The sequence below is a fragment of the Callithrix jacchus genome, chromosome 19, assembly GCF_049354715.1.
Source record: "Callithrix jacchus isolate 240 chromosome 19, calJac240_pri, whole genome shotgun sequence".
NCBI lineage: Eukaryota > Metazoa > Chordata > Mammalia > Primates > Cebidae > Callithrix > Callithrix jacchus.
This window is the reverse complement of record NC_133520.1, coordinates 48,285,517-48,300,591: the sequence shown is the minus strand read 5'-3', so window position 1 is coordinate 48,300,591 and position 15,075 is coordinate 48,285,517. Positions and strand designations below refer to the sequence as shown.

The 15,075-nt window shown below is 42.8% G+C and overlaps 1 protein-coding gene across 23 annotated transcripts in view; it reads left to right on the top strand.

Moving 5' to 3' along the window:
* Positions 1 to 15,075, top strand: part of RYR2 (ryanodine receptor 2) — a 781,807-nt gene that overhangs the window by 74,365 nt on the left and 692,367 nt on the right. The gene's annotated exons all lie outside the window — the stretch shown is intronic.

Here is a 15,075-nt window from a genome sequence, read left to right as displayed (position 1 = left end):
TGCAACCTCTTCCTCCTGGGTTCAAGTGATCCTCCTGCCTCAGCCTCCCAAGTAGCTAGGTTCCACCACACTTAGCTAATTTTTTGTATTTTTATTAGAGACAGAGTTTCACCATGTTGGCCAAGCTGGTCTTAAATTCCTGACCTCAGGTGATCCACTCACCTTGGCCTCTCAAAGTGTTGGGGTTACAGGTGTGAGCCACTGCGCCTGGCTGATTGACTGGTGTTTGAATCAATTTTCAAACTTTGTTGTTTTCCAGCACGTACACGAATACCTGCAAATATCCTTTCTCACATTTTAAAAGAAATTGAAGGAATATATACATGCATAAGTACATTTTAAATTGAAATGAATTGAAATTTATTACTTCTTGGAGGATTCTTTTTTCTGTTACTGGATTTTTTTCAGGTGCATCTAAAACTTGAACTACACCGTAGAGAATGACAGTTCTTTCAATCCTCCTTACAGAAAGTCCTTTTCCATATCCCATGTGACAACTGTAGTCATTATGGCAGCCACAGACATTTGCTAGATAAAGTAAAGCAACTGGCATTTTTATCATGCAGTATCCTGCCACAACTCTATACTAGATTCTGTGCTTTGTCCTGGGGAAACACAGATAAAATTGGTAATGGTTGCTGTCTTCAAGTGGTTGGCTCATTAGCTATTCAGAAATACTCTATAGTCAAATGCACAGACACAAAGGTAGAACGATGATTGCCAGGGGCTGTTGGGAGAGAAAACAGGGAGTTGTTTAATGGCTGAAGAGTTTCAGTTTTGCCAGATGAGAAGACTTCTGGAGATGGATGGTGGTGAGGACTGCACCACACCGTGAATGTGCTTAATGCTGCTGAACCGTACACTCAGTATGGCAAAGATGGTGAATTTTATGCTAGAGGGATTTTTACCACAATTAAAAAAAATAATACCTGAGAGCTTCTGCACAGCAAAAGAAAGTATCATTAGAGTGAACCAGCAACCAACAAAATGGGAAAAAATTTTGCAATCTACCCATCTGACAAAGGGCTAATATCCAGAATCTACAAAGAACTTAAACAAATTTACGAGAAAGAAACCCCATCAAAAAGTGGGCTAAGGATATGAACAGACACTTTTCAAAAGAAGATATTTATGCAGCCAACAAACATATGAAAAAAGGTGCATCATCACTGGTCATTAGAGAAATGCAAATCAAAAGCACATTGAGATACCATCTCACACCAGTTAGAATGGAGGTCATTAAAAAATCTGGAGAAGACAGATGCTGGGGAGGATGTGGAGAAATAGGAACACTTTTACACTGTTGGTAGGAGTGTAAACTACTTCAATCATTGTGGAAGACAGTGTGGTGATTCCTTAAGGACCTAGAAATAGACATACAATGTGACCCAGCAATTCTATTACTGGGTATATACCCAAAGGATTATAAATCGTTCTATTATGAAGACACATGCACATGTATGTTCATTGTGGCACCGTTTGCAGCAGCAAAGACTTGGAACCAACCCAGATGCCCATCAGTGATAGACTGGATAAAGAAAACATGGCACATATATACCATGGAATACTATGCAGCCATAAAAAGGATGAGTTCATGTCCTTTGCGGGGACACAGATGAAACTGGAAACCATCATTCTCAACAAACTGACACAAGAACAGAAAACCAAACACCGTGTGTTCTCACTCCTAAGTGGATGTTGGACAATGAGAACACATGGACACAGGGAAGGGAACGTCACACACCGGGGCCTACTAGAGGGTGGGGGAGCTAGGGGAGGGATAGTGGGGGGTTAGGGGATTGGGGAGGGATAACATTAGGAGAAATACTTAATGTTGATGACAGGGGATGGATGCAGCAAACTACCATGGCACATGTATACCTGTATAACAATCCTGCATGATCTGCACACGTATGCCAGAACTTAAAGTGTAATAAAAAAAAATGTGTGTTTGTGTAACTTAATTATTTTCAAAGTATGTTTGAGTACTGTGATGGTTAATATTGAATGTCAACTTGATGGGATTGAAGGAAGTAAAATATTGTTCCTGGGTGTGTCTGTGAGGGTGTGCCCACCCCGATTGAGTCAGTGGATGGGGGAGAGGCAGACCCACCCTCAATCTGGGTGGGTAGCATCTAGTCAGCTGCCTGCACAGCTAGGATGAAGCAGGCAGAGGAACGTGGAAGGACTAGACCTGCTGAGTCTTCCGGCCTCTATCTTCCTCCAGTGCTGGGTGCTTCCTGCCCTCGAACATCAGACTCCAAGTTCTTCAGCTTTTGGACCCTTAGACCTACACCAGTGCTTTGCTGGGGACTCTTCGGCCTTCGGCCACAGACTAATGAAGCCTGAACTGTTGGCTTCCCTACTTTAGAGGTTTTGCGCCTCGGTCTAGCTTCCTTGCTCCTCAGCTTGCAGACAGCCTATTGTGGGACCTCACCTTGTGATCACCTAAGTCAATATTCCTTAATAAACTCCCCTTCATGTATATATTTATCCAAGTAATCCTGTCCCTCTAGAGAACTCTGACTAGGCCGGGTGCAGTGACTCATACCTGTAATCCCAGCACTTTGGGAGGCTGAGGTGGGTGGATCACCTGAGGTCAGGGGTTCGAGACCAGCCTGGCCAACATGATGAAGCCTCATCTATACTAAAAATAACAAAAATTAGCTAGGTGTGGTGGAGGGCGCCTGTAATCCCAGCTAGTAGGGAGGCCGAGGTAGGAGAATTGCTCGAACCTGGGAGGTGGGAGGTTACAGTGAGCTGAGATCGTGCCATTGCATTCCAGCCTGGGCAACAAGAGTGAAATTCCATTCCAAAAAACAAAAAGAACCATGACTAATACAGGTATGTGATCTGTAAGTACTGCAGAAGGTCTCACTGTCTTTATACCATAGATAAGGAAGCTAAGGATCAGAGTTTAAGAGCACACCTGGTCAGAGAGCGTGTGGCCAGTCAGGAGAAAACAGTATTATGATTCTTTTTCTTTTTTTGTTTTGAGACTGAGTCTTGCTCTTGTCACCTAGGCTAGAGTGCAGTGGCACAATCTTGGCTAACTGCAACCTCTGCCTCCCAGGTTCAAGTGATTCTCCTGCCTCAGCCTCCTGAGTAGCCAGGATTACAGGCACGTCCCACCACGTCTGGCTAACCTCTTTTTGTATTTTTAGTAGAGATGGGGTTTCACCGTGTTGGTCAGGTTGGTCTTGAACTCCCAACCTCAGGTGATCCGCCCACCTCAGCCTCCCAAAGTGCCGGGATTACAGGTGTGAGCCACCACGCTCCACCTTAAAATTATTTTTATTAAACATTTTTTCAAAATACGAAACTAATAAATGGTCCCTAACCCTTCTTGATATAACTTTGGCATAAGGATACATGTGAGTGTATTTTATTTTTAAAATTGGTGTCATTTTGAGCAGAGTTGTGTTTGATAACTTTTTTTGTTTTTACTTAGAGTTAGTTGTGAACATTTTCTAAGTCATAGACATTCCTCTATACGTGCTTTTGGATGATTGTGTAAGATGCCATAATACAGTTTATTTAATTCTTCAAATGCTGGACGTTTTGGAGGTTCCTAAAATTTGCTAACATAAAGCATGATGTGATGAACTTCCTTTTACATAAATGTTGTGAGTCAATCTCTACAGGCTGAATTGTTGGGTCAGTGGATTACATCTTTTTTTTTTTTTTTTTTGAGATGGAGTCTTGCTCTGTTGCCCAGGCTGGAGTACAATGGCATGATCTTGGCTCATTGCAATCTCTACTTCGTGGGTTCAAGTGATTCTCCTGTCTCAGCCTCCAGGGTAGCTGTGATTACAGACACCTGCCACCACGCCTGGCTGTGTTTTTTTTTTTGTATTTTGGTAGAGACAAGAGTTCACTGTATGCCCAGGCTGGTTGTGAACTCCTGAGCTTATGCAATCTGCTCGCCTTGGCCTCTGGAGGTGCTGGGATTACAGGCGTGAGCCACTATGCCCGGCTGGATTACACCTTTTATAAAGGTTTCCTATTCTTCTTAGTAACAATAGCATTCAAGTAGTTATGTTTAAATAAAGAAGCCTGAACTTTTTTTAAAGACCTAATTCACATGAAAAAGAAAAATCCCCTTATGCAAAAAATGAATTTTAGAATGAAACTGTTCTGACTGGGTAAAGAAGTCCATTTCTAATGTGGGGGGATGGGCTGAATGGTGTCCTTCCAAAATTCATATGTTGAAGCCTTAACCCCCCAGTACCTTAGAATGTGCCTATGATTGGAGATGGGGTGTTGAAAGAGAGATTGAAGTTAAAATGAGGTCATTAGGGTGGGTCTTAATCCAATAGACTGGTCTCCTTAGAAGAGGAGGAAGAGGTACCCGGAGGGTATGTGCGTGGAAACAAGGCTGTGTGAGGACATGGGGAGTGGACAGCCATCTGCGCGCCACAGAGGGGCTTCCTGAAGAAACCACCCCCGCCAGCACCTTCTCTCAGATGTCCAGCCTCCAGGACTGTGAGCCAAGAAGTTCCTATTAAGTCAGCCACTCTGTGGTACTTGGTTGAGGCAGTCATAGCAAACTGCTACAGTAATCGGGGGAACTGCGTGTGTTTGTGTGTGCATGTGAGTGTGAGCGTGAGCGTGTGTTAGTGTGAGTGTGCGCATGTGAGCCTGTGAGCGTGCACGTTTGTGCATGTGAATGTGTGTGTGTGCTCTCGGTGCACCTGTGCCAGCATCTGAATCCTCGAGTTGGTCATGACACACAGGACAGAGTGTCCGGAGGTGTCTCCAGGTGTCCGGAGACAGATGTCCAGGTGCAGTGGCAGGTGGGCCATTCAGGTTCCATGGATCCATCTCTCTTGCGATGGTCAGTTTGTTTGGAGGATCACATGGGATGAATGGAAGGAAAGGATAGCTGGCCTCATGGCCATGGCACTGTTCAACCCATAAACGCAGAAGTCAGGACCACAGAAACAGACTGTCCTAAAGTGGAGGACCTGCCTTTCGTTGCCATTTGGTTCTGGGGAGGCCCGGGGGAAAGCCTTTCACCTGGATGTGAAGATCTGGGTACTGATACCACATCTTCAGCCACTGGATCTTTCTCATCGCTCTTCTTCACAGTTTTGGTCTCTGGTTACAACATTCATGTGATTAAGTGATAAATGATTCCTAACTTTTTTAGATTAATAAGACACAGCAATCACCTCTCTCTCCGAGGGCGCAGGTAAATGTTTTTGGGCCATGTAGTCCGGAGGTTGTTTTAAAAAGCCTGGGTACCACGTAATGCTTATTTTTCTGATCTTGAGTCAGATCACTGGGTTTTAACTCCTGTCTCCTCAGTCTGCTTTGTATCATTTAGCAAATTGTCAGCTTCCCTGACCCTCAGTTTCATCATCTGTAAAATGGTTTAATAGTCATTTTTTAAGTCATGGGGTATTAAGAAGATTAATGAGGTAAGTTATTGTTTATATCGCGTTGCCTGATGCATAGTAAGCGCCTGATAAATGTGAGCACCTATTATCACATTATTAAGCATCCCATCAAACTGCACTTGAATTATAGTGGCTAGGAAATGCACTTTCAATCCCACCAGTTCTGGACTATTTAGCTCCACTTAAATTTGTGTCCGAAGTATGGTCGATGTAATGAAGCTGGCTCATCATTAAAATGCAAAGCTGTCCCGAATCTGAAAAGAGATGATGTCTGGGAAGTATTTAATATGGGCCCGCAATTTTCTAAGTGATCAATAAATGGTGGCAATAAATGTGCAGAGTCAAGATGGGTATGAGCTTGGTTTGGGGCCAGCTCTTCCAGTAAGTAGCTTTGTGACCTAAGGGACATCTCTTAAGTTCCTCAAGCCTCTCTCTCCTCATTGGTAAAGTATCAACAATATTAGAACCTACCCTTTTAGGTTTGTTGTGAGGCTCAAATGTACTTGGTGGGGCTTTGCACTGCTTTGTATTATGGTAGTGGTGGTTTTTCCCTGATATAGCGAGATATAGGACATATACGTATCCTCTCTAGGATATGTAATGGTGAAGGAGGGATAAGGGCTTTTCTAAATGGAGCTCTGAGCGGCTGTGAGAATAATCTGTGTGGTGCATCTGTGGCCCCACTGGCTGCCAGGTTTCTGGAGACCTGTGTGCCATCTTCCCCCCTCATGCCATGTGCCTCCCTCCTGAGGCTGTGGGCTGCATCCAAGAGAATGACCTTCCTCGACAGAGGAGGGCAGCTCTCCTGAAAGAGAAATGGGAGGAACTTCTTTCTGCTAGAACCCGCAACTACAGGTTTAAAATGCTCGTGTGTGTGTGTGTGTACATGCATGGATGTGTGCACGCGTGCGTGTGTGTACATCTTTAGTTAGAACACAGCAGGTGGTCTCCGGTGGTGTTTAGAAGGCACGGTGCTGACTGGAAAGGGAGGCAACAGAAATGATAACTAGGGAAGTGAGGCTCATGCATTTTGCAAAATGCAGACAAACTAGCATATGCCGTGTTTTTAAAGTTACATTTAGGTCAAGGAGAAAATGAAAAAGCCTTACTTGGGCTTCTGATGAAACGGCGAAAGGAAGAAAGCAAGTGTTTTTGGGCACCAGCTTAGTGCCAAGCACTGTGGCTGGCACTTCCCAAAAAATTCTTTCATTCAGATCAAAAGAGAGAGCACTCAACTCCTTTTTCCTTCTGTCTTCTTGATCAAGGAGAAAGCTGTTTACAGTAAAAATGTATTTGCAACAGAATTTAAGCCCGAGAAAGGTTAGAAAATGGCAAACTCCAAATGAGTTGGTTTCCCGATCCAGATTAATCATTTCCTAAGATTTTTCTCATGAATCATTAGTAGACATTGCTGGACCACTGTCATTAGTCACTGAGGAGCCGTAGAGAAAGAGGCAGTAGAAGGCAGAGATCTGAATCCTGCTAACTGTGGGTTGGTGTTTCTGATCTAGTCCCAGGTGCCATCTTGGACTGTTGTCATGTATACGTTCTGTGAGAGAGGGAGGTAGCAACCACCAGAACCCACCGTGGGCTCACTGGGGCAAGCATGGCGGGTGACCTCTGGGTTTGCAAATAGCAGCACTATGCCGGAAGCATTAGTGGAATATTGTAGATGTGGGATCTGTAAATTTAGACGTGGGGTATTTGATTAAAGTCTTTCATGGTATCCTTATAGAAATTAGGGCATGAAGTGCAGGAAAACAGAATGGATGATGGTTCATTGATGTGGAGACAAAATTAGCTCAGTGGCTGATTCCTAGAATACTGCTGGGTGATTTGAGAGCAGAGATCCCCTTGAGGAACACCTGCCTTATCTGTTTTGGACTCAACGTTTTTTATCAGTGCCTTGAATAAGGACCATGTATAACAGGCTTATAACGTTTGTGGGAAATTTAGAGTTACTTAAATGTTAGTTGCCAGAATGTTGAAGTTGCAGTTGGAGGCCGGGGATGCCGATGGGAAGCAACCCAGATGTGTGGGTCACATCAGCAGGCAAGGTCCCTCCACATCAACCACATGCTGATTTGAAGTGAAAAATGGGCAATCCCATTACTTGGTATATACCCAAAGGATGATAAATCACTCTGCTATAAAGACACTTGCACGCGTATGTTTATTGCAGCACTGTTCATGATAGCAAAGACTTGGACCCAAATGCTCATCAATGATACACTGGATAAAGAAAATGTGGCATGTATACACCATGGAATACTATGCAGCCATAAAAATGGATGAGTTTATGTCCTTTGCAGGGCCATGGATGAAGCTAGAAACCATCATTCTCAGCAAACTGACACAGGAACAGAAAACCAAATACCGCATGTTTTCACTCATAGGTGGGAGTTGAACAATGAGAACATGTGGACACAGGGAGGGGAACGTCACACACTGGGGCCTGTAGGTGGGAGCGGGGTGGTGGGAGGAATAGCATGAGAAATACCTAATATAGATGACGGGTTGATGAGTGCAGGAAACCACCATGGCACATGTATACCTGTGTAACAAACCACATTCTGCACATGTACCCCAGAACTTAGAGTATAATAAAAAAAATGGGTTCCTCAGTAAGGAAGGACTTAACATAATTATAATTTTTTTCTTTTCAAAAGAAGAATGTTAAAAGGGAACATGCACAAAACAATAGCTTACGTGGGATGAATAAAGACATAGCAAACTCTGGCCAGGTGCAGTGGCTCACTCCTGTAATCCCAGCACTTTGGGAGGCCAAGGCTGGATGATCCCTTGAGCCCAGGAGTTTGAGACCAGCTTGGGCAACAATATAGCAAGACCTAGTCTCTACAAAAAATAGGAAAATTAGCTGGATGTGGTGGTGCGTGTCTGTAGTTCCAGCTACTAGGAGGCTGGGATGTGAAGATCACTTGGATCTAGGAGTTCAAGGTTACAGTGAGCTGTGACTGTGCCACTGCACTCAAATCTGGGTGACAGAGTGGGACCTTGTCACTTAACAACAGCAACAACCAAAAAGTGATGAAGACTTCCTCCTTCCTTCCTCCAAAAACGGTCTCATTAGTCACCGTTTTTAAAACAGTGCGCTGGCAGAGAGTTAATACAGGTTTAATGCAATAGCTGTCTTTTCTTCTAAGGAGAAATTGTTTTATGTTATATCATATTACATCATTTTAAATGATGTCAAATGAAATACTTTTAGATAGAGAAGAGTTTCTATTTTCTAGCTGGAGAACAGTTACGGTGAGTGTCCTAATCATGAAACAAGCTGGCATCTTGCCATTGGTTTATGGACCATTTTGCAATGACGTGCCCAAAACCTGTCAGCCATCACATGTCCAGGAATTAGGGAAAAGAATTGCTTATAGACTCTTAGTGTAGGAAGGGCATGTAGAGGTCGTCTAACATCTCACCTAGCGCAGGGGTCACTTCTATAGTAGTTTCACAATTGACCATTCAGTATCTCCTTGATTACCTTCAGAAACAGGGGGCTCACTGTGTTAGTTTTTTTAACTTATTGCTGTAACTGATTACCACGTATTTTATGGCTTACACAAATTGATTATCTTACAATTTGTAGTTCACAAGTCTGTAATGGATCTAAGTGGGCTAAAATCAAGGTGTTGGCACGACTGCATTTCTTTCTGAGGGTTCTAGGAGAGAATCTGTTTCCATGCCTTTTTCAGTTCCTAGGGGTTGTTAGCATTCCATGGCTCATTCCATCTTCAAAACCAGCAATAGCTACTAGAGTCTTTCTCTCTTTCACTCTGTATCCTGTCACTCTGACCCACAAGTCTTTTGCTTCATCTATCTGTAACCTTAATTCTCTCTCGATGGGTAAGGTAACATTCACAGGTTCTAGGAATGATGATGTGGGCCTTTTTTGGGGGTGGAGAGCGTTGCTGTGCCTAATCACCCCATCCCATCTCCCCAGCTTTCCCCCTGGCAAGCCAATTCTACTTTCTGATGGTTCTAATTTTGAGAATCACACATGTGTTGACTTATGACAATGACTTCTATTCATGCAGCAGGTGAGTTTTTAAAAGTAAAATAAAGAATTCTGAAACCTGGAGATTTTCAACTTTGAGACAGTGAGCCATTACCAAGGCTGAAATGGAGAGAAAAGGGGTAGAAACTAATTCACGGGCAGTAACGTCTCCCTCTACTGGCTGCAAAGTTAACACATGCATTTTGCACAGAGAGAAATGCTTGGTGCTTGCCAGAAAGAGGATAAACCATGAGCTTTGAATAAAGAGCCGGGGAGAATCTGTGAGGTCCTAGGCTGGTGGATATCTTAGTTGCACGCTACTTACTTGATCAACGTGGAGAAGGTATTTTTAAGGTCGCCACGCCCAGGCGTCGAAGTTCGGTGGGTTGGGAGTGTTTTGGCAGTTGTGATTTTATTAGGGAGTTGGACCTGCTGAGGCGCGTGAGTTTGGGGTGCTGCTTGCGACTCTCATCCGCAGAGGGGAAATAACTAAGCAAAGGGATGACTTAACAAAAGCTGTTTAGTTTAAAAAAAAAAAAAAAAAAAAGGAAAACTTATAGATCCTAGTTGTTTTATTCTCTTAATGCTGAAATTGCAACGAGTTGAGTAGCCCTTTAAGTTATTTCACTATTATGAGGATGCCTTCATTTTGGAGGATTAAAATTTAATTGAAGACCAAAAACAGAAAGTTTAAGGAATTACATAAAAATGTTAACGTCATTTTTTTTTTTTTTTTTTTTTTTTTTTTTTTGAGATGGAGTTTCGCTCTTGTTACCCAGGCTGGAGTGCAATGGCGCGATCTCGGCTCACGGCAACCTCCACCTCCTGGGTTCAGGCAATTCTCCTGCCTCAGACTCCTGAGTAGCTGGGATTACAGGCACGCGCCACCATGCCCAGCTAATTTTTTTGTATTTTTAGTAGAGACGGGGTTTCACCATGTTGACCAGGATGGTCTCGATCTCTTGATCTTGTGATCCACCGGCCTCGGCCTCCCAAAGTGCTGGGATTACAGGCGTGAGCCACCGCGCCCGGCCAAGGTCATTGTTTTTATACTAAGTTCCTCAAGGGCATTTTAAATATCGTTAGACTGAATGAAAAATCAGTGTAGACAGCTTTTCAAATTAAATTTCTTTGTGAAAAACAAAATAAACCTATATCATAAAACATCACTTTTTCCTTTGTGCCTATTTTGGTTTTATTTACGCACAGGCAAGAGGAGGCCTTGTCACTTATAAATGAAAATATACATTTTCAAAATGCCACTTTCTATAATGTACAAAACTGAGTAACTTGGCAAAAACATGTGGCAAGAAGAGACCTTTGTTAGTTAATACATGAAAATATTCGTTTCGAAAGTGCCACTATCTTTAATGTACAAAGTTGAGGGTGGGCACGGTAGCTCACTCCTGTAAGCCCAACACTTTGGGAGGCTGAGGTGTGTGGATCACCTGAGGTCAGAAGTTTGGGATCAGCTTGGTCAACATGGCAAAACCCCATCTGTACTGAAAATACAAAAATTAGCTGGGCATGGTGGTGGGTGCCTGTCATCCCAGCTACTTGGGAGGCTGAGGTAGGAGAATTGCTTGAACCTGGGAGGTGGAGGTTGCAGTGAGCCGAGGTTGTACCACTGCATTCCAGCCTGGGTCACAGAATGAGACTCCATCTAAAAAAAAAAAAAAAAATTTGAATCATTGGCAGAAAACCCTGTGGTGGCCAGGGAGGTATGCCACTCAGCTGTCCTTCCAGGGAATCTACTATAAGAGTAATTGGTGACAGCCTTCAGCTATGGAGGTTATTCCAAACCCGCTGTCTCCTGGGGCCACCTCCAGCTGATGACTGGGCGTCATGGGTGTAGCTGGAACTGGGCCCTCCATACCCTTCCTGGGATTCTTCTGATGGGCAGCCTTTTATCTCCCTCCCTCCTACCATATCAGCCTGGCCAAGACTTGCTCAGAGCTCCCCTGCAGTCTGAGGCTCCTTCTCCATAATCTTCCTTCCTTCCCTTTCTCTTCCACAAGTGTCAGACTTACATCTGGGTCTGACGGTTGTCTACGCCTACTCCTCCTTTTCCCCGTCATCCTTCCTGGGTGTTTCCTCCAGAAAACCACTGGCAGGCCTCATTCTGTCTTTGAGTCAGCTCCCTGAAGAATCTGAACAGGTCCATGTATAAAGACTCACGGAAATAATTTTAAGATCCCTTCAGAAAATTGTTCAGTTGCCCTCTGCCAGTGATAGCAAAGAGGGTGGTCTAGCTGGAGTAGAGTGAATAGGGGAGGGAGTGGTAACAGTTGAGATTAGAGGTGGAGGTACAGATTGTGTAGGACCTCTTCGACCATTTTATGAATTTGGACCATGACTTTGAGTAAGTCGAGCCATCTGAAGTTTTGAGCAGAAGAGTGACATGATCTGAGGTATATTTTTAGTGAGGTCACCATGGCTGCCAGAATAGACTGAATGGCACAATTGGGAGGTCAGGATGGGAAGGACCAAGGTATAGTCAGAGAGAACAAGTGGGAGGCTGTTGGAGCGATCCAGGGGAGAAATGGTAGTGGCTGGCATCAGATGGCAGCAGGGGAGGTGGGAAAAATAGGTTGGATTCTGGATATATTTTGAATATAGAGCTGACAGGAACAGAGGCTGGATATGAGTAGAAAAGGTGTTAAAGTGGACTTCAAGGTTCTTGGCCTAAGCAATTTCAAGAATAGAGCTGTGATTTTCTGGAGTAGAGAAGATTGAAGGAAGAGAAGAGTAGCTTTGAGTGGGAAGAGGAGGGTCTAGATTTTGACTTGTTAAGTTTGAAATACATTTTAGATAGTCAAGGGCAGATGGAGAACAGGTAGTTAGATATCGGACGACTTTCCCCCACCCCTGTTGCAACCCTCCCGGCCCGAGACCCTGTCTTCCCTCATCTGGATTTCTGCAGGGCAGGAGCATCCCAGCTGATAGTCTTCCTTCTGCCATTGTCCCTTTGCTGTTTCCACACAACAGCTACAGTTAGTTCCTTAAAAATATAAGTCAGAAGACTTCTGGTTCATGTATTGATGGACTAGGCATTTTGGACCCCTATTGCTGTTGAAGGCAACCAAGAAGCCTACATAGTCTGAAAAAAATGTACTTGAAGACAGGTATTAGCTGCCTAGTGATGCCTAATAATGTGATGAAGAATTATTGTCCAAGATTTGGGAGAACACGGAAATCTAGAGAAGGGAAACTGACACTTGGATACATTTTTCGGGAGATGCGCGCTTAGTTTAGAGAATGCTGCTGAGAGTTCTAGAAGCAATTTTGACAGATTTAAGAGTCTGTGGTAGTGCAAATCTCTCTTCAGCATACAGATTCACACTTGCCAAGATAGGGAATCCACCTAAGTGTCTATATTGGGTAAAGAAGTGTGGTATATATATATATATATATATATATATATATATATATATATCTGTAGTATTTATATATATATATATATATATATACACACACACATGTATCATATGCATATATGTATATATACATTATATATGTACATATATATCTCATTGTGTGTGTGTGTGTGTGTGTGTGTGTGTATAGTGTAATAGTATAATGAAATACTATTCAGCCATAAAAAAGAATGAAATTCTGTCATTCTTGGCAACATGGATGAACCTGGAACTTGGCTAAGTGAAATAAGCCAAGCATCTAAGTAAAAATGCCACATCCTCTCACTAATATGTGTAATGTAAAGAAGTTAAATTCATAGAAATGACTAGTACAGTTGTGGTTTTCGGGAGCTTGGCTGGGGTTCGGGAGGACAGGGAATGGGGAGATAATGGTCAGAGTAGGAAGTTTCAGTTAGACAGTATGAGTAAGTTCTGGAGATCTATTGCACAGCATGGTGACTATGGTCAATGTATGCTTGAGAATTGCTAAGAGAGTAGATCTTAAATATTCTTACCACAAAAAATAAGTATGTGAGGTGATAGATGTGTTAATTAGTTTGAGTTAATCATTTCACATTATATACATATGTCAAAATATCACATTGTACACAGCAAATACATATAATTTTTATTTGTCAATTATACCTTTATTAAACTGGGGGAAACATGAAAAAGAGAGTATGGGGGAAAATGTGAAATTCCAAGCCAGCTAAGGGATTATCCTTTGTGTTTGAAATTGGCCCTAGAGAACTACACAACTAGGAAAAGAGTGAACTGAAAATAGACCAATAGACTGGTTATCACAGGGCCTTAAGGCCCCTTAAAAATCCTCTCACTAACAGTAGCCTAAGGTGATCCTGGAGTGTCAGACATCTAGCAGAAGCAAATGTTAATCTTTTCTAGAGAAAGATAACATCGCCATATGCTTCAAATTATTTATATGATCAATTTTTTAGATACGGGGTTTTATAGAAATCTAAAATAGCCCAGGTGTTTGCTGGCAGATGGGAAAGAAATTCTGAGAAAGTCTCATTTCTGAGACAGGCACACAGGGCTGTCTAAGACTGAGGCTGTGGTAAGAGAAATGAGAAACTCTCCTGTCTCCAATCTGAGCTTTACACCAAATAAAAAGCAAGACTATTATACTGCTGAGCAGGGGCAAAAGCCAGAGAGAGATAGCCCCTGGCACAGATGAGCAGGGCCTGCTGAAAGTGATTGTGAAGCAGGAATACTGAGAAAAGATACCCTGGGCCTCACATTAAGCACAGGGTAATGATAGTTCTCCATTGGAGAAATTTGAAGTCTGTGGAACGTTGGAGACAATGTTCCTGTAGTTACAAACATGTTTTAACTGTATGCTAGATCGACTTAACTTCTCACACTAATGGCCCGATAGAAGAAAAGGCAGGTACCATTGCTGGTTGTAAATGTTATTAGCTTTGATTCTTTTAAACAGAATGTTTAGTAATTGATAAAACATTATTAGATAAACAAAAGAGCAAGTGGTGGGGTAAGGGAGAAACAAGGCCCATTGTCAAGAAATACAATAGTCAACAGAAACTGATCAAGAGATGGCTTAGATACTTGAACTATTGGACAGGGCCTTTAAAAATAGCTATGAGTAATAGGTTGAAGGACTTTATGGAAAAGGTGAATAATAGGCTTGAAGTAATGGGGAATTTCAGGAGATTTCAACTAGAAATGCTGGAAATGGAAAACATAATATGGAGATGAAGAGTTATTTTGGCAGGATGGTAGCTAGCCTCCAAGGTGGCCCATAATGATCCCTGCTTTCAAATATTCATAATTTTTTTTTGATAGTCTCGCTCTGTCACTCAGGCTGGAGTGCAGTGGCATGATCATGGCTTATTGCAGCCTCGACCTCCAAGGCTCAAGTGATCCTCCCACCTCAGCCTCCTGGGTAGCTGGGACTACTGGCATGCACTACCATGCCTGGATAATTAAAAAAATTTTTTTTTTTTTTAATATATGGGGTCTCCCTATGTTGCCCAGGTTGGTCTCAAACTTCTGAGCTCAAGCAATCTTCCCACCTTAGCCTCCCAAAGTGCTAGGATTATAAGCATGAGCCATCGTGTCTGGCCCAAGTATTCAGAATCTTGCATGCTTTCTTCACACACTGAATAGACTTGGACTATGTAGCCAAAAGAATATTGCAGAAATGACTGTAATTTCTGAAGCAACATTGTAAAATATATTGTGGCCTTTGCCTTTTCTCTGGTCA